The 26,331-nt window shown below is 38.7% G+C and overlaps 1 long non-coding RNA gene across 1 annotated transcript; it reads left to right on the forward strand.

Moving 5' to 3' along the window:
- The first annotated feature begins 18,539 nt into the window (after window positions 1-18,539).
- LOC106090102 (uncharacterized) lies at window positions 18,540-18,967 on the forward strand. Its single transcript, XR_001221753.1, has 2 exons — window positions 18,540-18,659; window positions 18,759-18,967. It is a non-coding gene; the product is annotated as an uncharacterized LOC106090102 (long non-coding RNA).
- Window positions 18,968-26,331: the final 7,364 nt, after the last annotated feature.

Genomic DNA, 26,331 nt, shown 5'->3' on the forward strand with positions numbered 1-26,331 from the left:
TCCAATTTTGGATCCAAGTATTTTGGGTTACGCCCTAAAGCACCCCCTAAACGGAACTTCATTTCCGTTGGGAATAAAGAACGAATTTGATATCTATTTTCAGTGCAAAGTGTCGGTGGCCGCCCTAGCCCCCAAACACTTTTCATATTTATTGACCATGGCAATATGGGGCTCAAATTGAAGGGATTTGTAAGTGCAACACGAATTTGATATCCATATTTACGTCGAAATGTCTGAAGAGCCATCCCTCCCCAAATGAGAACATTACCCTAAGGAAGAAGTTTATCACCTGGAACAGAGAAGGGGTAAATTCTTACACATCAATGAGTGTTTTTCAATTCAAGTTTAAACTCAATGATAAGGGACCTTTTTTTTGATAGCCGAGTCCGAACGGCGTCCCTCAGTGCGACACCTTTTTGGGGAATTCGATATTCGCATGCAGGTGTCCCCACCCTAAAAAGATATTAGAGAGTTAATGAAGGCGCAACGGTGTGGGCCCGGTTCGGCTAGTTATTCTTGATCGTCACGGCATTTTATGTTGATCTAGCCATGTCCGTCCGTCTGTCGAAAGTACGCTAACTTTCGAAGGAGTAAAGCTAGGCACTTGAAATTTTGCACGAATACTTCTTATTAGTGTATGTTGTTGGGGATTGCAAATGGGTCATATCGGTTCAGATTTAGATATAGCCCCCATATAAACCGAACCCTGGATTCGACTTCTAGAGCCTTTAGAAGGCTCAATTTTCATCGGATTTGGATGAAATTTGGAATAAAAACTTGAGGTATGTATTCCAACATCCATGCCAAGTATGATCCGAATCGGATTGTAAATAGATATAGCCCTCATATAAACCAATCCCCGGATTTGATTTCTTGAGCACTTAGACGTCTCAATTTTCATCCGATTCGACTGAAATTTGGAACAAGGACTTCTGTTATGATTTTCAACATCCATGCCAAGTATGATCCGAAATGGTCTATAAACACATATAGCCCCCATATAAACCCATCCACGTATTTGACTTTTTGAGCTTTTAGAAGCCTCAATTTTCATCCGATTTGGCTGAAATTTTAATCAAAGACTTGTAGTATAACTTCCAATATCCATGCCAAGTATAATCCTAATCGGTCTATAAATAGATATAGACCCCATGTAGACCGATTACCGGATTTAAGTTCTTCAGCCCTTAGGAGCTTAAATTTTCATCATATTTGACTGAAATTTGGAACAAGGACTTCTGTTATGATTTTCAACAACCATGCCAAGTATGATCCGAATCGGTCTATAAAGAGATGTAGCCTCCATATAAACCGATCCCCGGATTTGACTTTTTCAGCCCTAAGAAGCCTCAATTTTACTCCGATTGGACTGAAATTTGGATCGAAGACTTGTGTTATGACTTCCAACTTCCATGCTAAATATGATCCTAATCGGTATATAAATAGATATAGACCCCATGTAGACCGATTACCGGATTTGAGTTCTTCAGCCCCTAGAAGCTTCAATTTTCATTCGATTTGGCTGAAATTTGGTAAAAGGTGTTGTGGTATGATTTCCAACATTTATGTCAAGTATGATCCGAACCGATCTATACATAGATATAGACCCCATATAGACCGACTACCGGATTTGAGTTCTTGAGCCCTTAGAAGCCTCAATTTTCATCCGATTAGGCTGAAATTTGGATCGAAGACTTGTGTTACGACTTCCAACATCTATGCTAAATATGATCCTAATCGGTCTATAAACAGATATAGCCCCCATTTAAGCCGATCCCCTAATTTTACTTTTTGAGCCACTAGAAGCCGAATTTTCATCCGATTTGGCTGAAATTTAAAAAAAAAAAATTGCGTTATGACTTTCAACATCCATGCCAAGTATGATCCGAATCAATCTATAAACCGATATAGCCGCCAAGTACGATTCGAATCGGTCTATAAGTAGATACAGCCCCCATATAAACTTATCCGCGGATTGGACTTCTTGAGCCCTTAGAAGCCAAAAATGTCACCCGATTTGACTGAAATTTGGATCAAAGACTTGTGTTATGACTTCCATCTTTCATACCAAGTATGATCCGAATCGGTCTATTAACAAATATAGCCCCTATATAAACCTATCCCTGGATTTGACTTCTTGAGCCCCTAAACCCTCAATTTTCACCTGATTTGGCTGAGAGTTGGCCCAAAAACCTATGTTATGACTTACAATATCCATTCCGAGTTTTATCCGAATCGGTCAATATGGTGTTATGGGGCCCCTAAATATGGGGCCCACTAAGTATGGGAGCTGTATCGGGCTATAGACCGATTCAGACCATAATAAACACGTATATTGATGGTCATGAGAGGATTCTACGTACAAAATTTTAGGCAAATCGGATAATAATTGCGACCTCTAGAGGCTCAAGATGTCAAGATCCCAGATCGGTTTATATGGCAGCTATATCAGGTTATGAACTGATTTGAACCACACTTGGCACAGTTGTTGGATATCATTACAAAATACTTCGTGCAAAAATTCATTCAAAACGGATAAGAATTGCGCCCTCTAGAGGCTCAAGAAGTCAAGACACAAGATCGATTTATATGACAGCTATATCAGGTTATGAACCGATTTGAACCATACTTCGCACAGTTGTTGGATATCATAATGAAACACGTCGTGCCAAATTTTATTTGAATCGGATAAGATTTGCGCCCTCTAGCGGCTCAAGAAGTCAAGATACAAGATCGGTTTATATGACTGCTATATCAGGATATGAACCGATTTGAACCAAACTTGGCACAGTTGTTGGATATCATAGCAAAACACGTCGTGCAAAATTTCATTCCAATAGGATAAGAATTGCGCCCTCTATCGGCTCAAGAAATCAAGACACAAGATAGGTTTATATGACAGCTATATCAGGTTATGGACCGATTTGAACCAAACTTGGCACAGTTGTTGGATAGCATAACGAAACACGTCGTGCCAAATTTCATTTGAATCGGATAAGATTTGCGTACTCTAAAGGCTCAAGAAGTCAAGACCCAAGATCGGTTTATATGACAGCTATATCAGGTAATGGACCTATTTGAACCATACTTCGCGCAGTTGTTGGATATCATAACGAAACACGTCGTGCAAAATTTCATTCCAATCGGATAAGAATTGCGTACTCTAGCGGCTCAAGAAGTCAAGACACAAGATCGGTTTTTATGGCAGCTATATCCAAACATGGACCGCTATAGCCCATTTACAATCCCAGCCGACCTACATTAATAGGAAATTTTTGTGCAAAATTTTTAGCGGCTGGTTTTACTTCTTCGAAAGTTAGCGTGCTTTCGACGGACAGAGGGACGGACCTACGGACGGATCGACTTAAAATGTCGTAACGATCAAGAATATATATACTTTATGGGGTCTCAGACGAGTATTTCGAGTAGTTACAAACAGAATGACGTATATTAGTATACCCCCATCCTATGGTGGAGAGTATAACAAGTAAGGGTGAAAAAAATTTTTGGTTAGGTTTTGCTCTTTCAAGAACTCTTCACTTCAGTGTTTAGTCCAAGGGTCTACTGCGGATTTTTGTTCCCTTGAATCTGAGATTTTGTTTGCAACGCTTAGAAGCAGATCGGATAGGCATATCTCTCTTAGTGTATCGATAAACTCAGAATCACTGAATTGTCTGTGAGTCCATGTATTTTTGTCATCTAGGTAAAGGTTTGTAGTCCAATCATCACTTTTTTGGCCCAAGGACGTAGGCTTTTGATTTAATCTGATATAGCTCGCATTTTTGTTTTTTTGGTTTTTTGAATATTTGCCTTGGCAACACTAACACTTTTGCAATGCCTTGTTCGTTTTGGCTTTTAGGCCTAAACACCAGATTGTTTAAATGTCTTTGTGCAATGGGTTTAATTTAGCAAAAGTCTGGAAAAGGCTGAAGATTGAGTTGAGAAATCACCAAAAAAAAAAAAACCAAAAACCAGAAGGCTGGCAGTTGAAACTGAATCAGGAAAAAAAGAAGAGAAAAAATGAGAATTACACAGTAGAAGAAGCACAAATAATAAAGTATACTTTTAAGCGCTATTTATGCATTGTTAGATAGTGTGAGGTTTTAGGCTCAGTGTCTAGATTAAGCAATGATGTTTTTATGTTTGGAAGCAATAGTCGTTCTTTTCCTCCGTTTTTTTTGTTTTCTCAAATTTCCCAGGGCATAAAGCAAGGGAAAAAGTGGGCATGTGTATGAGAGTAAGTGTGAGTGTGTGTGTGTGTGTAAGTAATTCGCCAACACTAACGCCCGGTTCAATGTCGTTTTAGTGATTTCTCTCAGCGAAGAATAGGCAGACAGACAGCCAGCCAGCCAGTCAGACGGACGGACAAAGAACAGATAGCAAGACTGGCTGCTGACACAAAACACTCACACAGAACCCATGTATGTTACTACGTCTGTTTGGCAATTGGATGGAGGTGCTGGGTGGGTTACACCCAGATTTGACACACAATTTGGGTTTTATTAAGTAATTTCAGTTCATTTGCTTATCTTTAGCATCATAATGATCAAACGGAATAAAAATGCTGCTTTAAGGATTTTCGTCAAGCTTCCTGGCAAGTTGGGTGACGCACGCACGCCAACAATCTGGCGCACACTAACACTAATACACAATGGGAACAAGTCAGGCCAGATTCTTAATCTGCAAAAAAATTCATCTGCTAGCAGCAGCAGCAGCAGCAGTATCAGCAATGCCAGTACTTAAGGAAGTGGAAAATGATTGCTTAAATTGATTGATATAAAGAACTTTGACGTTTTTATCCTTGCTCTGGCAAAGCTTCAGCGCGAGCATTTCACATCCTTGGAGTGGTAGGCGAGGAAGCAGTCATTGGAAGCCAAGAGTCCTAAATAAAATCTTATATTTAATCTTATAAATAGCTAAAAGAATTGAATATCGAAGAGTGTTATTAGCATGGCAAGGACAAAAATGTTCTTTGATTTCATTCATTCAACTTTAATGTCACCGAATATGGCATGCCTTTTGTGAGCAAATAAAAGTTTCCAACAATTTCAAGTAACAAAGAGCCATAATGGAGTTGAATGAAAACTGTTGTAGCAGCAGGCATGCTAAGTTGGCACATTTCATTGAGAAGATAAAAGGTTTATGGAAATGAGAAAGAAAAATTTAGTTTTTAATTAAGAGGTTTAATAATTAGTTTGGTTTGCACTATAAATGAGAGTAAATTTTGAAAATACAGGGATTTTCTCTTTCTGAAAATTTGGTCCAGGCCTTGGAGCATAAGTAACATCCTCTTACAAATCGGATTGTCGGGCTAGAAGTTAGAGTCAAGGAAGGAGAACAGGTGGTGAAGTAAGAATCTCAGGATACTCGGAGAAAATGTGGAAAGGACGTTTAATCCTGCCAAGGGAAGTAGTAGTAGGGAGTTGTCGAAGGTCCATAGCGACAAGCAATAAAGATAAATCATGAGAGCGTTATCAGGAAATTGTCCTCCAGGTGACTAAGTCTCCTGGTCCAGAAGGCATCTACCCAAAATGAAGCAAAGGTCTTTGACTGACTGGCCTACAGCCAGACATTCGTAGTCGAGCAATGTTGACTCGATTCCGATTTAGACTCCGAACTCGAAAATGCTTTATTTTATACCCACCACTAAATAATAGGGGTGATACCCAGCCTAAGCATTATGGGTATTAAATGAAATGTATTGGGTTGCCCAACAAGTAATTGCGGATTTTTCATATAGTCGGCGTTGACAAATTTTTTCACAGTTTGTGACTCTGTAATTGCATTCTTTCTTCTGTCAGTTATCAGCTGTTACTTTTAGCTTGCTTTAGAAAAAAAGTGTAAAAAAAGTATATTTGATTAAAGTTCATTCTAAGTTTTATTAAAAATGCATTAACTTTCTTTTAAAAAATCCACAATTACTTTTTGGGCAACCCAATATTAGCGAGTAGAGTATGAATATGTAAAAACAACAAGTAAGAGCGTGCTAAGTTTGGCCGGGCCGAATCTTATATACCCTCCACCATGGATCGCATCTGTCGATTTCTTTGCGCAGTATCTCTTTTTAGGCAAGCAGAGAATAATGAATATAGACGGAGGAGGAGGTGGAGCTATATCCATTTATTGTCCGATTCGGGGCTCAAGAAGCAAAATCGAGAGATGGGTTCATATGGGAGCTGTGTCAAGCTATAGATCGATGCAGACCATATTGCACACGTATGTTGAAGGCCATGGGAGAAGCCGTTGTACAAAATTTGTGCCAAATCGGATGAGAATTGCGCTCTCTAGAGTCTCAAGAACTCAAGATACCAGATCGGCTTATACGGCAGCAATATCAGCGTATGGACCGATTTGAACCATACTTCTCATAAATGTTGGAAGTGATATCCAAACACCATGTGCAAAATTACAGCCAAATCGGATAGGAATTGCGCTTTCTAAAAGCTCAAGAAGTCAAGACCCAAGATTGATTTATATGACAGCTATATCAGGTTATAAACCGATTTGTACCATACTCCGCACAGTTGTTGGAAGTGTATCAAAACATTATGTGCAAAATTTCAGTCAAATTGGATGAGAATTACGCCCTCTAGAAGCTCAACAAGTCAAGACTCAAGATCGGTTTATATGGCAGCTATATCAGGACATCAACCGATTTAAACCATACTAAGCACAGTTGCTGAAAGTGATATCAAAACACTATGCGCAACATTTCATACCAATCGGATAAAATTTGCACCATCTAGAGGCTCAAGAAGTCAAGACCCCAGATCGGTTTATGTGGCAGCTATATCAGGCTATAGACTGATTAGGACCATACTTAGCACAGTTGTTGGAATTGATATCAAAATCTTATGTGCAAAATTTCAGTCAAATTGGATGAGAATAGCGCCCTCTAGAGGCTCAAGAAGTCAAGACCCAAGATCGATTTATATGCCAGCTATATCCGGTCATCGTCCGATTTAAACCATACTCAGCACAGTTGTTGGATATCATAACAAAACATGTCGTGCAAAATTTCTTTCCAATCGGATAAGAATTGCGCCCTCTAGAGGCTTAAGAAGTCAAGACCCAAGATTGGTTTATATGACAGCTATATCAGGTTATAAACCGATTTGTACCATACTTCGCACAGTTGTTGGAAGTGATATCAAAACACTATGTGCAGAATTTCAGTCAAATTGGATAAGAATTGCGCCCTCTAGAGGCTCAAGAAGTCAAGACCCAAGATCGGTTTATATGGCAGCTATATCAGGTTATTGACCGATTTGAACCATACTAAGCACAGTTGTTGGAAGTGATATCAAAACATTATGTGCAAAACTTCAGCCAAATTGGATGAGAATTGAGCCCTCTAGAGGCTTTCGAAGTCAAGACCCAAGATCGGCTTATATGCCAGCTATATCCGGTCATCATCCGATTTGAACCATACTCAGCACAGTTGTTGGATATCGTAGCAAAACACGTCGTGCAAGATTTCATTCCAATCGGATAAGAATTGCGCCCTATAGAGACTCAAGAAGTCAAGACCCAAGATCGGTTTATATGGCACCTATATCAGGTCACCGTCCGATTTGAACCATACTCAGCACAGTTGTTGGAAGTCATAGCAAAACACGTCGTATAAAATTTCATTCCAATCGGATAAGAATTGCGCCCTCTAGAGGCTCAAGAAGTCAAGACCCAAGATCGGTTTATATGACAGCTATATAAAAACATGAACCGATTTGGCCCATTTACAAGACAGACGGACATGGCTAGTTCGACTTAAAATGTCACTACGATCAAGAATATATTTACTTTATGGAGTCTTAGACGCATATTTCGAGGTGTTAGAAACAGAATGACGAAATTAGTATACCCCAATCCTATAGTGGATGGTATAAAAAATAAAAATTGGACCTGGGAAAGACCTACTGGATCTTGAGAAGTCTATGTAACTTCTATTGCCAGGGATATCTTAGTTCCAATCGGTTCTATCGGGAAAAGTGGTACAGTACTTTTTATGAAAAAACGGAACAGATAGGGTGGAAACCACACTGCCTGGAGCATTGGACATTGTATCAAGAATAACACAGTGTCCATAGCCGCCACATGACCCTTTGAGAGAAATAAGCGGTCTAGCCACAATGTCCAGAGGTATTAGATATAACATTAAATTCAGTGCATCAGATGGTGTCGTCCTCAGTGGGACTGTCATGCACAAACAAGCCATCTCTTGGATCCTGTTAAGTATTGAGCAGTAGGTGGACTTTCGAAGCGCCATCCACCAGACCACAGCACCATATATATATGCATGACACGCGGTCTAAACCCTCAACTTTTGCCAATGGGTTTCTTCCAGGTGTATAGGGCAAGAGTTACCTTTTTTGCCCTCTCAAAAAAGTTGGATTTAAAGTTCAATTTGCTGTTCAGCTAAACACTCAGGTATTTTGAGCTTTCTGTAAATGGAACATTTTCTCCTCTCAAAGAGACAGGTGCCAATGTAGTCAACTTGTTTCTCTTGCTGAAAAGAACTACTTCTGTCTTGCACGAATTTATACCTAGACCACTTTTGATAGCCCATTTAGCTGTTGCACGTAGAGCTTCCTGAGCTTCCTTAGAGTGCTGGAAGACTTTCCCTAACCGCAATTGCCACGTTATCAGCATACGCTACCATTTTTTACACCTTTTTCTTCCAGAGACAATGATATATAGTTAATGGCTATATTCTAAAGTAGAGGAGTCGGTTCACCTTCATGAGGTGTTCCTCTGCTGACCCATCTTTTTAGGTCCTCAGACCCCAAGCCTGCCGTAATGCATCATTTAGTAAGTAAGGTATTAGTACACTTTCTTAAGGTAGAGTTGATGCCTAGAAACTCCAACTCCTTCACGATTGATGTCAATTTAACATTATTGAAAGCACCATCAATGTCAAGAAACGCTGCCATTGTATATTCCTTGACAGCGAGAGAACCCTCTATGTAGCCGACTAGGTCGTGAGGGGTGCTTCAGTGGATTTGCCTTTACTATCTGGATGCTGCTGCTGCGACGGGCGATCTCCAGGGATCTTTGCCCTATGTTATGTTTCCCTCAACCTTTCAAGGGTCTTCAGCCTAAAGGATGACAGACTTATAGGACGAAAATCTTTCGCATTCGTGTGGTAGGGATTTCCTGCCTTCGGAATGAAAATGACCTTCGTGTCCCTTCATCCCACATGTAAAGGGTGATTTTTTTGAGGTTAGGATTTTCATGCATTAGTATTTGACAGATCACGTGGGATTTCAGACATGGTGTCAAAGAGAAAGATGCTCAGTATGCTTTGACATTTCATCATGAATAGACTTACTAACGAGCAACGCTTGCAAATCATTGAATTTTATTACCAAAATCAGTGTTCGGTTCGAAATGTGTTCAAATTTTGACAAATTTTGTTCAGCGATGAGGCTCATTTCTGGTTGAATGGCTACGTAAATAAGCAAAATTGCCGCATTTGGAGTGAAGAGCAACCAGAAGCCGTTCAAGAACTGCCCATGCATCCCGAAAAATGCACTGTTTGGTGTGGTTTGTACGCTGGTGGAATCATTGGACCGTATTTTTTCAAAGATGCTGTTGGACGCAACGTTACGGTGAATGAACACATTTCGAACCGAACACTGATTTTGGTAATAAAATTCAATGATTTGCAAGCGTTGCTCGTTAGTAAGTCTATTCATGATGAAATGTCAAAGCATACTGAGCATCTTTCTCTTTGACACCATGTCTGAAATCCCACGTGATCTGTCAAATACTAATGCATGAAAATCCTAACCTCAAAAAAATCACCCTTTATATATGACATGCTGATACAAGCAGGGAATATCTCCCTAAGCCAGGGAACCAGTCTATCAGACACAGCTTACAATTCAACCGGTGATACATCATCAAGGCCTGGCGACTTAAATGTGTCTAAACTTCTTATGGCTCAAAAAATTTTCGGCTCAGACACAATTTTCCTAATGAACACCCATGAATATATACCAGTGATAATCTCTTCTGATGCCACGTTGTCCGTTGGAGAATTTCCCGGGAAATGTGTGTCAAAAAGTAGTTCTAGTGTTTCCTCACTAGACATTGTCCATTCATTCTCTGACTACTGAATACAACCCACCTTAGCTTAGAGGCTTCAGATGTATCCTCCTCGGAGCTGCAGAATTCTAACCAGGATATGTTCTGAGCCTTTCTCAGCTTGACCTTATATTTCCTTAGCTCAGCCTTATAGACGTTCCAATCGTGTGGTGCTCTTGTGGCTTTCGCCCTGTTGAAGATTTTTCTTCAGCCCTTCCTTAGGCCAACCAGTTCTTGGGTCCACCATGTTGGTCGATGTGTGCCCCTTGGCTTGGCACTAGGGCATGCTGTCACAATCGAGTCATTTAGGGCCTTCGTGATCTGCTTGACCATTATGTCTATATCCTACGCAGTTGCCACTTCCTTTTCCGATCTAGAGGGTATACACGTGCAGAATTTGTGCCGAAATTTACCCCAATCCACCTTTCTTCGGTTTTTGCCGAACCATTTCTGCAGTATTTTCTCCCAAGGCTGAAACTAATATAACGATGATCAGAGAAGCTGGTGTGATCATCCAACATTTCCCAGATGCATATTCTTCCACTTATATCTTCCGATACAATGGTAGTATACAGTACCTTCTGCCTGTTCCTGGTATTAAAGGTCGCTTTATCCCCCTTATTACAAATCAATAGGCAGCTCTCCTCTTTCGCATCCGAACTTCCGCATATCTGGCGATGTGCATTAGCATCTCTGAATCGTGTGCCATATATAGGGAGGCCAGCCAGTACTATTAAATCTTCAGTGCTTAGCGACTGAAGAAGGAAAACATTAAGACTTTTCTTTGCAAGATAACAGTCTCTGTGTCTCCCTCTCCCCATACCCTTGAGAAGTTAAAATCCCGGAATTCTTAGTCCACGAACCATGCCTCCACGCACCCATGGTTACTGGATAAGAACCACATCAAATCCCTCTGCCATCAGGATTACCTTTAGTGCTGCCGAAGCGGCCATACAATGGTGGAGATTTCTCTGTAGCCTCGTCTTCTGATTCCACCAGGAGTTCATTCTCACATGATTCGTTAGAACTTGTCAGGTGAGAAAGCTGTGGAACCACTCTTCCTCAGGACACTGGACTCTTCCTCAGGACACTGGACATGCTTCTCTAACTGCTGCTGTAGAAGTACTTTTTGAGTTCCGTGCTTCCCCGCTGGCGCACACTTTGAGCCCAGTTCCACTTTGTGACCCATCCACACAGGGCTTGTTGGGTCCTGTTTCGATGCCATCTCCTCCTGTCTCATTTGTAGCAGGGGGATTTTCAGTCTCTTGCAATCCCCTAGACTTTAGCGATGTGGTCAATAGTTCCTCAGGCAAGTGTTCAGCACTAACTGCTGAGTCGCTTCCTGATTCCTCAACTCCATCGCTTCTATAGAACTACAGTTTCAATTTGTTGAATCCGTAGGATACAACCCCTTCAGACTTTTTGAGGTCCGCGAGACTGTCTCCGGTCACCAACAGCCTCATACAATCTACCAATCTTCCAGTCGGTGGTTAAAAGATTGGGATTAGATTCCCTTAGTCTTTCAAGTATCGATTCAGGATCTGAGGGAATTCTTGATATCCAAGCATGAGCCATTGGTCGAGAGGGAATATCTTCCTTCTTGACTAAATCTACTGCTGCACCTGGCCAGATCTCATCAAACTTTTTTAGCGCACAACGATACATTTTAATTGAGGGTTGATCCCCGAAGGCAATTAGCCTATATCGGGCCCGATACCAGCCTGCATAGGAAGTTCCTCAAGGACATCGGAGTATATTGATGACAGTCCATTGACTGTCCCACTCCAATTATTCCTAGGTATGCAGCCCTGTTCTTCTCCTTTGTCGACAACTGCCATCACCAAACTGTCCCTAGCGACATTAGAAAAGGTTTTTGGACCCATCTTACTGTTGTTCGCCCTAGTTCTTTTAGGCATGGGATGCCCTCCCGGTGACCGCAGCCTTTTAGCTGATTGCGGTGCAGTTTCCGAATCTAGACTTTGAGGTAGCCTGTGCAACGAATTCCCCAGCCCAATTTCAGGAGTCTCTCTCTCTCTCTGTTAGTGAGAGTCTTAGGATCATTCGCACCAAACCCCTCAATAAACCTGAGAGCGATGCGTTTTCCATAATTCCAACCTCTTAAAGATCGTGTTGGTTTGCCGGGGAAGGCCGATGGCCTAGGCAAATAATAAGCATGCGAAGAAGAATAGGTTCAGCCTTGTCCTTAAGACTCGAACAAAGTATCTTCGTCAAAAGCCCCTGCTGACCAGTCGTCTGTCGGCTAGTGGAGCCCGAAGCAGCTGCTCCACCAGTCGAGGTGTCAGTAGCAGACAACATGCTACGGCCTGATACCACCACCGCAGCTGTTGGGTCTTTGGAGTTCATTCTAAGCCTACTCCCGGGATCTAGATCTGGCTATCCTCTGGAAGCAGACGCAGATGATCAACCGCCTAATGGATATCGCAGCTATCCTTGAGTGACGTAAATTTTTCTTCCAACTATTACGAGCTACAGGAAAATTCTTGCGGAGTGAAATAAAAATACGTCCGCTCCACTCAACGGTTCAGACTCCAGGGAAAATTGCTCAGACTTGATAGTTTTACAGTAGTTTGTTAATTTTTCCTTAAATCCTAACATTTTAAAGGAACTTTTTGATTGTAAATAAATTGAAAAATTCTTCATATCACAGCGTAACAATTTTCCACATTCCTTTAATAAATTGAAAACTTACTGTTCTTTAGTATCACTTTCTCGATCATCCATCACACTTACCTAAAACGATAAAAAGGACATTTTAAAATTAATAATTTTTTATTAAAATTATATAATTTTTTGTTAAGACAAAGCACAGTGGGCCAAATGACAAAGAAATTGAAAAAAAGTCAATAATTTTTACCTGACCGATAAAAAAAATTGGAAAAAGTCAAAAATTGTTACCTGACCGATAAAAAAATGTTCCAGACATTTGTGGGTATGGACATAGGCTTTGAAAAAAATGGCGTTGTTGGCGTTGTTAATCGACCCCCTGAAGCATCTATTAGGGCTATTGTGACTAAATTTCGCACCAAATTTACATTGCTGGACATTCAACCATCAACACGCTTACGTAAAGTCGCAGCTGATTCGGCCAGTGTTAATGATGACCATCAATTGTCAATTCATCGCCGTTCGCAGCAAATGGGCCTCTGTAACTCAACAACGTGGAAAATTTTGGCTCAATGGGTACTTAAATAAGCAGATTTGTCGATTTTGGAGCGAATATCAGCCAGAGGCATTGCAAGAACTACCAATGCATCCAGAAAAAGTCATAGTTTGGTGCGTTCTATGGGCTGGTGACATCATTGGGCAGCACTTCTGCAATGACGCTACGAACCGTAACATAACTGTGAATTGTGAGCGCTAACGTGAGATGATAACCAACTTTTTTTGCCCAAAATGGAAGAGCTTGACTTACATGACATGTGGTTTCTACAAGACGGTGCCACATGCCAAACAGCACGCGTAACTGGACTTATTGTTGGGAGGCGAGTTCGGTAAGCATATTATTTCACGTTCGGGCCGGTCAATTGGCCGCCTAGATCATGTGATTTATTGCCTTTGACCTATTTTTTGTTTGGCCATGTCTATACAGACAAGCCCGCTTCAATCGACGAGGAGGAAGACAACATTGAAGCATTTATTCGCGAGATTCCGGCTGAAAAAATCGGACTATGCCAAAATCGGACTAAGCGGATGGACCATTTGAGGTGCAGTCACGGTCAACATTTCCATGAAATAATCTTCAAAGATTATATTATATGGACCGTACTACGGTTTTAATAAAGATTTCATGCATTTTTCTGAATTTTATGTGTTACTAGTCGAAACGTGCCCGCTCAGCTGCGCCTTCTTTGACTCTCTAATATCTTTTTAGGGTGAGTGTCCCCGCCCTGAATGCGGATATCGAGTAGGTGCCATTGCAGCCTATGACGCTGAACGCGTTCGAATCCTGGCAAGAACATAGGACAAAGCGGTGTTTATCCCCTCTTAATGTTGGCAACATTTGCAACATTTAAAAAACTTTCCCCAACATTTAAAAAACTTTCCCCAAAGAGGTAACGCACTGCGGGACGCCGTTCGGACTCGGCTATAAAAAATGGTCCCTTATCATTGAGCTTAAACTTAAATCGTAAAGCATTCATTGATGTGTGAAAATTTGCCCCTTTTCGGTTCTTTCTTAGGGTAATGTTCTTATTAGGAGAGGGATGGCACCTCAGACATTTCGATTCACATTTGGATATCATATTCGTCCTTTATTCCCAAATACTTTTCAATTTAGTCCCATAGAGTCGTAATGGGTCAAATAATCCATTTGACGTATTTTTAGGAGGAAAAGCGCCATCTATACGTGAACGGAAATTTTAATGTCATATTTGTAATTTACACCCCAGACATTTCGATTCAAATATGGATATCATATTCGTTCTTTATTCCCAAATACTTTTCATTTTAGTCCCATATTGTCATAATGGTTCAAATAATCCATTTGACGTGTCTTTAGGAGAAAAAGCGCCATCTATACTTGAACGGAAATTTTAATGTCATATTTGTAATTTACTCCCTAATACCTTTCATTTGAGCCCCATATAGCCATAGCCGGCTAATATTCCCATTTGGGGGTTTTGGTGGTGGGCGACCTCCCATTACTTGGAACTAATGTTTTATGCCATCGGGGGTGGCCCGATGGGTACTTAGACTCAAATTTTAATATCATATTCGTATTCTACTCTCCAATACCTTTCATTTGATTCCTATATTGTCCCGATCGGTCCACTTTTGGTTTTGGGTTGTGTTTTTGGCTTAAGGGGGAGGGTCCGTCCCCTTTCGGTAGCGAAAAATTATAAAGCTTATGTTTCCTTCCAGACCAATCTACACAATATACGAAAATTTTAAGAAAATCGGTTCTGCCGTTTTTCAGTCTATACGGAACAAACGAACCGGGTCCCTTATATCAGTGATTGGCTAATGTGCCCATTTCGGGCATTTTTGTGGGGGTGGGGAGACCCCCCATACTTTGACATGAGTAAGTATGCCAGATTCGTTATCTACTCCCGCATACTTTTCATTTGATACCCATATTGTCCTTATCGGTCCACTTTAGATTTTAGGTGGTGCTTTTGGGATAACGGTGGAGGGTCCGCCACCTTCCGTTATCAATGAATTATAAAGTCTTTTCCATCTTCCTGACCATATTTGTAATCTACTCCCGAATACCTTTCATTTGAGTCCCATATTGTCATGATCGTCAAATAAGCTTATTATAAGGGGTTTTGGGGCTGGGCTCGCCCCCAGGTACTTGGACCCTACTTTCATTATGAAATTCGTATTCTACTCTTGAATACCTTTCATTTGAATCCCATGTTGCAACGATCGGTCCACTTTTATGTTGGGGTCGTACTTTTAGGGTAAGGGGGAGGGTCTGCCCCCACACATTCCACTAAGGAACAGGGGCAATCTTCTCACATATCAATGAGTGCACTCCGATTCAAGTTTAAGCTCAGTGATAAGGGGCCTCCTTTTTATAGTCGAGTCCGAATGGCGAGCCGCAGTGCGACACCTCTGCGGCTATGAGACTTAAGGCGATGGAAGAATGGATTGAGGATGGGAGCAGCTCATACCATCGCGGTATAATCGAGGCGACGATAGGAAACCTGGAAGGAAAGGAAGAGCTTTCCGATCAGATACCTGAGATTAACCTGAAGTCGAATGCGAGGCACTGCTGCCATCGGGACAGTCTCTGATTGACGGAACCCTAGTATTGTCATCTGGAAGATCATGTTACACGAATGGATCAAAGCTAGAGGACAGAGTGGGCCTGGGGGTCTACATTGAGAACCCAGGGACTGAGATCTGTTTTAGACTGCCTGACCATAATACGGTCCTGCAGGAGGAGATCCGGGCGATCACGGAATGCGTTAGGTGGTGTGGTGCTAACGCAAGGACATCGAGTGTGAACATCTTTACCGACAGTAAAATTGCCATAAGGGCAATAACAACCAGGACGGTAAGGTCATGGACAATCGTGCAGTGTAAGAAGTAGATTAACGCCTTCTCTGAGGATGGTAAAATCCGCATCGTTTGGGTGCCGGGCCATAACGGACTAAGGGGGAATGAAAGGGCAGACGATTTGGTGGTGAAGGCCAGAGGACTGCCGTCAATAAACTTGGGTAACCCCAAGCCTTTCGGGTCGACGCAGACCGAGTTAAGGTAGTGGGCGACGAATGCGCATGCAACATTGTGGAACAGCAAATCGATCGGTAGGACGGCAAAAATCCTATGGGGGGATCCAGATCGTGAAAAGACGAGGCTATTACTGAAAGGAAGTGAGAAGGAGGTCAGTATAGCTATTGGTATCACAAAGGGACACATAGGACTACGAGTTCACTTATATAAAATCGGTGCGGCAAGTGATAGCATGTGTAGGGCATGCGGGGAAGATGATGAGACGTTGGAGCATTTCTTTTGTCATTGCCGGGCTTTCGCGTGTAACAGATACCGGCACTTAAGTGGGGACACTATACCAGACATGAACCAACTTAGGGGAGTGGTATTGAAAACAATTATGGATTTTGCAAGTAGCACGGAATTCATGACTTGAAATTTTCTTTTTTAAAGGTTACTTTATAGTTTTTAGACTACACAACAAGCCGATTACTGGCTTAGGTGTATGTCCATAGTGGCATGGGGCGCATTAATATCTGCACCCTCTTTTCAACCTAGCTGAAATTTTGCACAAAGTATTTTATTTTGACTTCCAACAACTCTGCTACGTATGGTAACAATCGGTTCATAACCTGATATAGCTCCAATATAAACCGATCTCGGATCTTGACCCTCTCCATTTGGATAAGAATTGCGCCTTGTAGGGGCTTAAGAAGCAAAATCAGGAGATCGGTTTATATGGGAGCTGTATCAAGCTATAGATCGATTCTGACCATATTAGACATGTATGTTTAAGGTCATGAGAGAAGCCGTTGTACAAAATGTCTGCCAAATCGGATGAGAACTCCGCTCTCTAGAGGCTCAAGGAGTAAGATCCCAGATCTGGCAGCTATCAGGTTATCTACCGATTTGCGCCATACTTAGTACAATTATTGGAAGTCATAACAAAACACCTCATGCAAAATTTCAGCCAAATCGGATGAGAATTGCGCCCTCTAGATGCTCAAGTAGTCAAGACCCAAGATCGGTTTATATGGCAGCTGTATCAGGTTATAGACCGATTAGGACCATACTTTGCACAGTTGTTGGAAGTGATATCGAAACACTATGTGCAAAATTTCAGTCAAATCGGATAGGAATTGCGCCCTCTAGCGGCTCATGAAGTCAAGACCCAAGATCTGTTTATATGGCAGCTATATCAAAACATAGACCGATTAGAACCATAATTAGCACAGTTATTGGAAGTGATACAAAAAAACTATGTGCGAAATTTCTGTCAAATCGGATAAGAATTGCGCCCTCTAGAGGCTCAAGAAGTCAAGACCCAAGATCGGTTTATATGGCAGCTATATCAAAACATGGACCAATGTGGTCCATTAACAATCCCAACCGACCTACACTAATAAAAGGTATTTGTGCAGAGTTTCAAGCGGCTAGCTCTACTTCTTCGAAAGATAGCGTGATTTCGACACACGGACGGATGGACGGAAGAACGGACGGACAGACGGACGAACATGGTTAGATCGACTTAAAATGGCATGACAATCAAGAATATTTATACTTTATCGGGTCTCAGACGCATATTTCGAGGAGTTACAAACAGAGCGACGAAATAAGTATACCCCCATCCTATGGTGGAGGGTATAAAAATATTGGGTTGCCCAAAAAGTAATTGCGAATTTTTTAAAAGAAAGTAAATGCATTTTTAATAAAACTTAGAATGAACTTTAATCAAATATACTTTTTTATACTTTTTTTCTAAAGCAAGCTAAAAGTAACAGCTGATAACTGACAGAAGAAAGAATGCAATTACAGAGTCACAAGCTGTGAAAAAATTTGTCAACGCCGACTATATGAAAAATCCGCAATTACTTTTTGGGCAACCCAATAGATTGTTAGAATGGACCTAAGTCAATAATCGGCTTGTTGTGCGCTCTAAGGCATGAAACGGATTAATATTCGCAACCTCTTTTCAATCCATTCTAATCCATCCTTTCTCCATTTATTCAAAAGACAGTTTATTCGCATTTAAACTTCGCCTCTGGTGTATTTGCCCCGCCATGCATTTTCATTTAATCTAAGTTTGATCCTTAATCCTGAAACAACAAATTGTCCCTAACATTTCTTTTCAATTTCCATCTAGCAAATCACAATGAGAACTGATTTTCGCTTAAAAGCATTTTTTTGTCGCATGAATAAAAGAAAAGTTCAATTTGTTAGATTGTTGTTGGCAGTTGTCATAACGACTTTTTAGTTTTCTGTATTTTGAAATATTCATAGGAGATTTACTTTTATTGTTTGTGAGGCATTACACAGAGCTCAACTTTAAGTATTTAATAATGCCCCATCATTGGCTAAGACAGAATGTCTGTCTTTGGAGAAAATATATTCGAGTAAGTACGAACCACAATAAATGTCAGCTGCCAGCAAGGAATGTCATAGGAACTTTTTTGGTTTTTCTTTTAATTTTTTCCGAATTTAATTTCTTGCAGAAAGACCGAAGATATTTGGGTAATTCTTTGACAAACTCTTGGCCAATGTCTTCCACTTTTTTGGTATGCATAAAATTAGGAGTACCATGAGAAACTTTTCTATATTTTCCTTTGTGAAAAGTTTAATATTTAAACAAATTGAAAATGTTATTTTACAAATTAAATGATGACAAGCCCATTAAATCGAAGCCATTAGATTTGTCTGCAAATCATGTCACTACCTTTTTCAACGTCTTATGATCATGTCGTCTATTTTTTCTATGACAAAGACAGGAAATATTAAATGACCTATGACATAGTCCACCGACCATAAAATTATGACTAAGTGACCTGATGACATACCAACACAGAATTTCATGGTAGGAAAAGCTTGCTTGTGATGGCCAATACGTTCGCTTTGTGGCTCTACTGGCCCTTCAATATGAGCAGTGACAAGGTTGCCACACGAATCTTAAATCAATGACATATTTGAATAAATTTCTTTAACAGATTTTAAACAACACAAGAGTCGAAACTTTCCGCAAAACTTTGTGTTGAAATATTGGATCTTAATTTCCTTAATATTTGACCTTATGAAAATTTTGTCGAAATTTCTCTAAGCAAATTCTTCAAAATCTTTGCTAAAGAAGGTTTTGTTAACAACTTTAGGCTATGGAAAATTTTATTTTCGAATTTCTCGAAAATATTTTTCTATAAGAAAATTTGTAAAATTTCCATGAAAACAAAAAAAATTTATCGAAATTTTTTCTGTAAAAATTTATCGAAATTTTTTCTGTAAAAAGTTATCGAAATTTTTTCTGTAATAATTTATCCAAATTTTTTCTATAAAAATTTATCGAAATTTTTCTATAAAGAACTAATTGAAATTTCTTCCATAACAAATTTATGGAATTTTTTTCACAAAACCTATTCAAATTTTCCTATAAAAAATTCATCGAAATTTTTTTATTTAAAAATATTATCAACAATTTTTTGTAAAAACTTTATCGAAGATTTGTCTGTAAAAAACTTATGGAAGGTTTTCTATAAAAGATTTGTTGTCTTTTTCAAAAAAATATTATCAAAAGCCTGAATATAAAATATGTATAAAAATTTTTTTGATTAAAAATTTTTTAAAACATTCTATCCAAGTTTCTTCTTTAAGCCTAGTACTGACTTCGAATTTTCACACGAACAACTGTCAAAACGCACTATTATTAATGGTGACGAAGATAATGCGAACACATTCCGCACAAGTGGTACTGAGTTCTAGAGCAAGATAGTAGCGACATGTCGCTGCATCAGGATAAATTTTGCACAATTTTAATGGAAAATGTAATTGAATGCTCAAGAAATGGACCGAATCAACTCTGCTGAAGTAGTGTTGTGTTTTTTGTTGTTGTTGTTTGACTTTTTTGTGTTCTGACAATGAATAGAGCCCTTCAGATTTCGCTATAATTTAATAGGCATTTTGGCTGTGAATGAAGATAGAAAATTTTTCTGAGAATTTTTTTTTAAAAAATTTACCAAAATATTTTCTACAAAAAATTTATTGCATTTTTTTCTATAAAAAGTTTATTTAAATTTTTTCTATAGAAAGAATATCAAAAATTTTTTTTATAAAAAATTTAACGAAATATTTTTTATAAAAATGTATCGAAATTTGTTTTTATAAAAATTTACCGAAATTTTTTTATAATCATTTATCGAAAGTTTTTCTATAAAAATTTATCGAAAATTTTTCTATAAAAATTTATCGAAAAATTTTCTATAAAAATTTAACGAAAAATTTTCTATAAAATTTATCGAAATTTTTTTTATAAAAATTTATCGAAATTTTTTCCATAAAAATTTATCGAAATTTTTTTATAAAAATTTATCGAAATTTTTTATAAAAATTTATGGACATTTTTTCTATAAGAATTTATCGAAATTTTTTCTATAAAAATTTATCGAAATTCTTTTTATAAAAATTTAAGGAAATTCTTTTTATAAAAATTTAAGGAAATTTTATCCATAAAAATTTATCGAAATTTTTTTTATAAAAATTTATCGAAATTTTTTCTATAAAACTTTATCGAAATTTTTTCTATAACAAGTTTATCGAACTATGTTACAAAAAAAATTTATCGAAATTTGTCTCTATAAAAAATTTATTGAAATTTTTTCTACAAAAAATTTATAGAAATTTTTTCTATTAAAAATGCATCGAAATTTTTTCCATAAAAAATTTATTGAAATTGTTTCTATAAAAAATATATCGAAATTTTTTCTATTAAAAATATATCGAAATTATTTCTATAAAAAATTTATCGATTTTTTTTTTCTATAAAAAAATTATCGAAATTTTATCGACATCTTTTCTGTAAAACGTTTATCGAAATATTTGCTATAAAAAATTGGTCGAAATTTTTACTCTAAAAAACTCATCAACATTTTTTCCTATAAAAATTTTAATGAATTTAAATTTATCGAAAATTTTTTCTATAAAAAATTTATCGAAATTTTTTCTACAAAAATTTATCGAAATTTTTTCTACAAAAATTCATCGACATTTTTTCTATAAAAAATTTTAGAAATTTTGTTTTCAAGATTTGTTGCCGTTTTGTCATTCCGTTTGCAACACATCGAAATATTCATTTCCGACTCTATTTCGGCGTAAAATCTAACCATGTCCGTCCGTGTGTCTGGTGAAATCTCGCTACATTCTTTAAAAATAGAGGTGTTGGGCTGAAACTTTGCACAAAATCTTTTTTGTCCATGGGCAGGTTAATATCGAAGATGGGCTATATCGGTTAATATATTTTTGTAGCCCCCATATGGATCGATCCGATTATTTATGGACTACGGCCCATGAAAGCCACATTTATTGTCCGATTTCGCCGAAATTTGGGACAGTGAGTTATATTAGGCCCTTCAATATCATTCTTCAATTTGGCCCAGATAGGCCAAATTTTGATACAGCTGCCATAAAGACCGATCCGCCGATTTTGGGTCTTAGGCCCATAAAAGACACATTTATTATCCCATTTTGCTGAAATTTGGGACAGTGAGTTGTGATAAACCAGTCAATATTCCCCTTCATTTTGGCCCGTATCGGTCGAGATTTGGATATAGCTGCCATATAGACTAAATAGTCGATTTTGGGTCTTAGGCCCATAAAAGCCACATTTACTATTCAATTTTGCTGAAAATTGGGACTGCGATTTGTGTTAGGCCCTTCGACATCCTTCTTCAATTTGGCCCAGATCGGTCCAGATTTGAATATAGCTGCAATAGAGACCGATCTCTCGATTTAAGGTGTTGATCCCATAAAGGCGCATTCATTGTCCGATTTTAAAAAAATTGGCATAGTGAACTTTATTAGGCTGTTTGTCATCTTTCTATTATTTGGCTCAGATCGGTCCAGTTTTGGATATAGCTGCGATAAAGAACGACCACTGGACTTTGCATTAAGGGCCCATAAAAGACGAATTTTTTTGTCCGATTTAAAAGACGCACTTATTGTCCTATTTGGTTGTAATTTGGGACAGTGAGTAGTGTAAGGCCCCTAGACATCCTTCTTTAATTTGGCTTAGATCGCCTCAGATTTGGATATAGCTGCCATATAGACCGATCTTACGATTTAAGGCATTGGCAAAAATTAATTGGATCAATTAATTTCGTGATTGAACCCGATTTTTATTTTTATACCCTCCACCATAAGATGGGGGGTATACTAATTTCGTCATTCTGTTTGTAACTACTCGAAATAATCGTCTGAGACCCCATAAAGTATATATATTCTAGATCGTCGTGACATTTTATGTCGATCTAGCCATGTCCGTCCGTCCGTCCGTCCGTCCGTCCGTCCGTCCGTCCGTCCGTCTGTCTGTCGAAAGCACGCTAACTTCCGAAGGAGTAAAGCTAGCCGCTTGAAATTTTGCACAAATACTTCTTATTAGTGTAGGTCGGTTGGTATTGTAAATGGGCCATATCGGTCCATGTTTTGATATAGCTGCCATATAAACCGATCTTGGGTCTTGACTTCTTGAGCCTCTAGAGTGCGCAATTCTTATCCGATTGGAATGAAATTTTGCACGACGTGTTTTGTTATGATATCCAACAACTGTGCCAAGTATGGTTCAAATCGGTCCATAACCTGATATAGCTGCCATATAAACCGATCTTGGGTTTTGACTTCTTGAGCCTCTAGCGTGCGCAATTCTTACCCGATCAGAATGAAATTTTGCACGACGTGTTTTGTTATAATATCCAATAAATGTGCCAAGTATGGTTCAAATCGGTCCATAACCTGATATAGCTGCCATATAAACCGATCTTGGGTCTTGACTTCTTGAGCCTCTAGAGTGCGCAATTCTTATCCGATTGAAATGAAATTTTGCACGACGTGTTTTGTTATGATATCCAACAACTGTGCCAAGTATGGTTGAAATCGGTCCATAACCTGATATAGCTGCCATATAAACCGATCTTGGGTCTTGACTTCTTGAGCCTCTAGAGTGCGCAATTCTTATCCGATTCGAATGGAATTTAGCACAACGTGTTTTGTTATGATACCCAACAACTGTGCCAAGTATGGTTTAAATCGGTCCATAACCTGATATAGCTGCCATATAAACCGATCTTGGGTCTTGACTTCTTGAGCCTCTAGAGGGCACAATTCTTATCCGATTTGAATGAATTTTTGCACGAAGTATTTCGTTATGATATCCAACAACTGTGCCAAGTATGTTTCAAATCGGTTCATAACCTGATATAGCTGTCATATAAACCGATCTGGGATCTTGACTTCTTGACCCCTAGAGGTCGTAATTATTATTCGATATGCCTGAAACTTTGTACGACGGATTCTCTCATGACCATCAACAAACGTGTTTATTATGGTCTATTTTACTTCTTGAGCCCCCAATGGGCGCAATTCTTATTCGAATTGGCTGAAATTTTACATAGGTCTCAAATATAAAATTTAATTGTGGTCCGAACCGGACCATATCTTGATATCACTTTAATAGCAGAGCAAATCTTTTCTTATATCCTTTTTTGTCTAAGAAGAGATGCCGGGAAAAGAACTCGACAAATGCGATCCATGGTGGAGGGTATATAAGATTCGGCCCGGCCGAACTTAGCACGCTCTTACTTGTTTTTCTCTGTACTTGCCGACGGCAGCTTTGCCCGAGATTGAATTTGAAGGTTTGGTATGGACATTTTTTTAAATATTGACTGATGCTTAGGCGTCTTATTGAAGTTATCGAACTAAAAATCTTCTTAATTAATTCCTCACAATGAGTTCTGCTTCCATCCTAGTAAAGTATGGCCAACAGTAGTTTTGGAGAATAACTTACAGATTTAAAAGAATAAAAATCTTGCTGGAGTCATGAAGTGGCATAAAAGTTAAACATCACATGTTGAGTTGGAGTGGGGGAAAAATCGTAAAAAAGTTTGTGGAAACAGACAAAGAAACATCACTTGTGTTAATTTCTCAAGTTTGTCATCTAAAGTTAATGTACATATGTGAGGGGGTAGAATTGCTCACTTCTACAGGGAAAATCCAATAAAAATTTTAGTGAGTAGTATGATAAAGGGATACTCTTTCATAGCAATAAATCAAATGGTGTATGAATGAGTTAAAGATAGTTAATTATGTCATGGGAATCCCTGGAGAGATGATAGAAAGAATTAAGGCAATGAAATCTCAGTCAACTATTTAAGTGGAATTTTTCATTTCAGTCCAAGTTTTGACAAAAAGAACTTTAATTCTTAAAAAAAATAAAAAATACTTTTCATGTTCCACTGAAGGAAGATACAAATCTTCCTTCGGTGGAACTAAAGTAAATCTCTTTCTCTCCCTTTCCCTGTTTATTCTCCAGACTATACAATTAGTCTGCCAAGCACTCCTTTGTTTATTTTGTAGCATCCTGCATTAGCCGAACCTATACCCTCTTATAATCATTAATTTCTAGCACTGTGTCAACAACAGACATTCACCTTGCTCATTCTTGCACTCTTCATTATTTTTCTATCGCTGTTTCAAAGTCTCACTAGTTTTGCTAAGAAATATCATTAACTTTTGATAAATCAAAACTAAAAGAAAAAAAAACATCGCTGAAAGGGGAGCTAAATATAGTCCACCTGATTTTAATAATCACTCCTGCTGTTCGGTGTCGCCGCCAACAGCTAAACGGATTGACAGTTGGCTGTTATTCTTGTTTTTGCAGCTACTGCATGGACATTGCCTTTGCCATTTACTATGGAGAATGATAGAGAGAGAGAGAGAGAGGAAGAGAGAGCAAAACGTAAAGAAAACTCAAAGGCAAGAAGCATAACCTAACAAACCTGTCGCCCAGACATTTTGTTTTTTTTTTGTTTTTGTCTCCCCATGGAGGCTGTCAAAGTTAAGTCTTCGCTTTGACTCACAAGCAGTGTGCCAAGTCAATAAGTAAAAGGAATAACAGAAAATTATGTGAAAAAAAGGGCGCAGCAGTGTTAAACCCCCCTTAAGAAGACTTTGATATGCTTTGTTTGCTGGTTTTAATCTGAATTCATTAAATAAATTATTAACTTTTCTTTGTGCGCCTGATTTCTTTGTGTTTGTGTGTGTGTGTGTGTGTGAGTGAGTTTGAGCAATTTTTTTTTTCTCATTACTCTTTGTTTTACGATGATGTTCAAAGAGAGATGACCTAACTAAAAAATGTATTAAAAAAAAACGAAATTCCGGAAAGAGGTGAGCTGTTTATGTAGCAAATAAAACGCCAAGGGAAGGAAGCAAAGCATGAGGGCAAATTGAAAACATTTAAGAAGGAAAGGAAATGAAATCATAAAAGTAGTCCATTTGTTTTATTTCTTCCAAAAAAAAAAAAGCAGATTTTTTCGCCAGCCATTGCTGGCTTATGTTTTGCACTCTCAATGATTTAAGTGAGTCATTTGTAATTTCAATGCATGTTGGGCGGCGGCAAGAGGGGCAGCCAAGGTAAGGATATCCTCAATTTTCTTGACATATCCAACCAACCCCCCCCAGCCAGCCTTATCATCAGAGGAGCCTATTTGAGATTCAGCAGGTTATAAATATTCAAAAGGGTTGCAAATGATAAAACATACACAAGAAGAAAAAAACACAAAAAAGGATTTGCATAGTGGTCATTTGAAATGACAAATTTACCAAGTCTTAAGACTGGTAATGTAGATGCATGGAAAGGATTAACAAGGACAAGATGTTTAGTATTTTCAGATTAGAAATTTAAATTAAAAATTGAAAACAAAATTTTAGAGACTTTTAAGCTTTAAGTCTTTCTGCCTAAAACCATGGAGCGTATAGTAAATGCCATGATAATGAGTTGCAGGAGAACCAGCGTATTGTTCAGATATAATCACCTTGTCTTTGTGAAGGGTAGATCGGTGTTACAGCCCTGCTTAAAATTGTACATAAAATATAACAATAAAAAAGGCGTTAAGTTCGGCGGCGCTGAACAGTGGATACCAACAACCTCGGGTTTATATGTAAACCACCTTTCGTCATAATCCGGTGAAAAATGCATAATTTATGCCCCCATAGCACCTATATCGAAATATGGTCTGATCTGGACCAAATTCGGCA

Source organism: Stomoxys calcitrans, chromosome 3 (genome assembly GCF_963082655.1).
Source record: "Stomoxys calcitrans chromosome 3, idStoCalc2.1, whole genome shotgun sequence".
NCBI lineage: Eukaryota > Metazoa > Arthropoda > Insecta > Diptera > Muscidae > Stomoxys > Stomoxys calcitrans.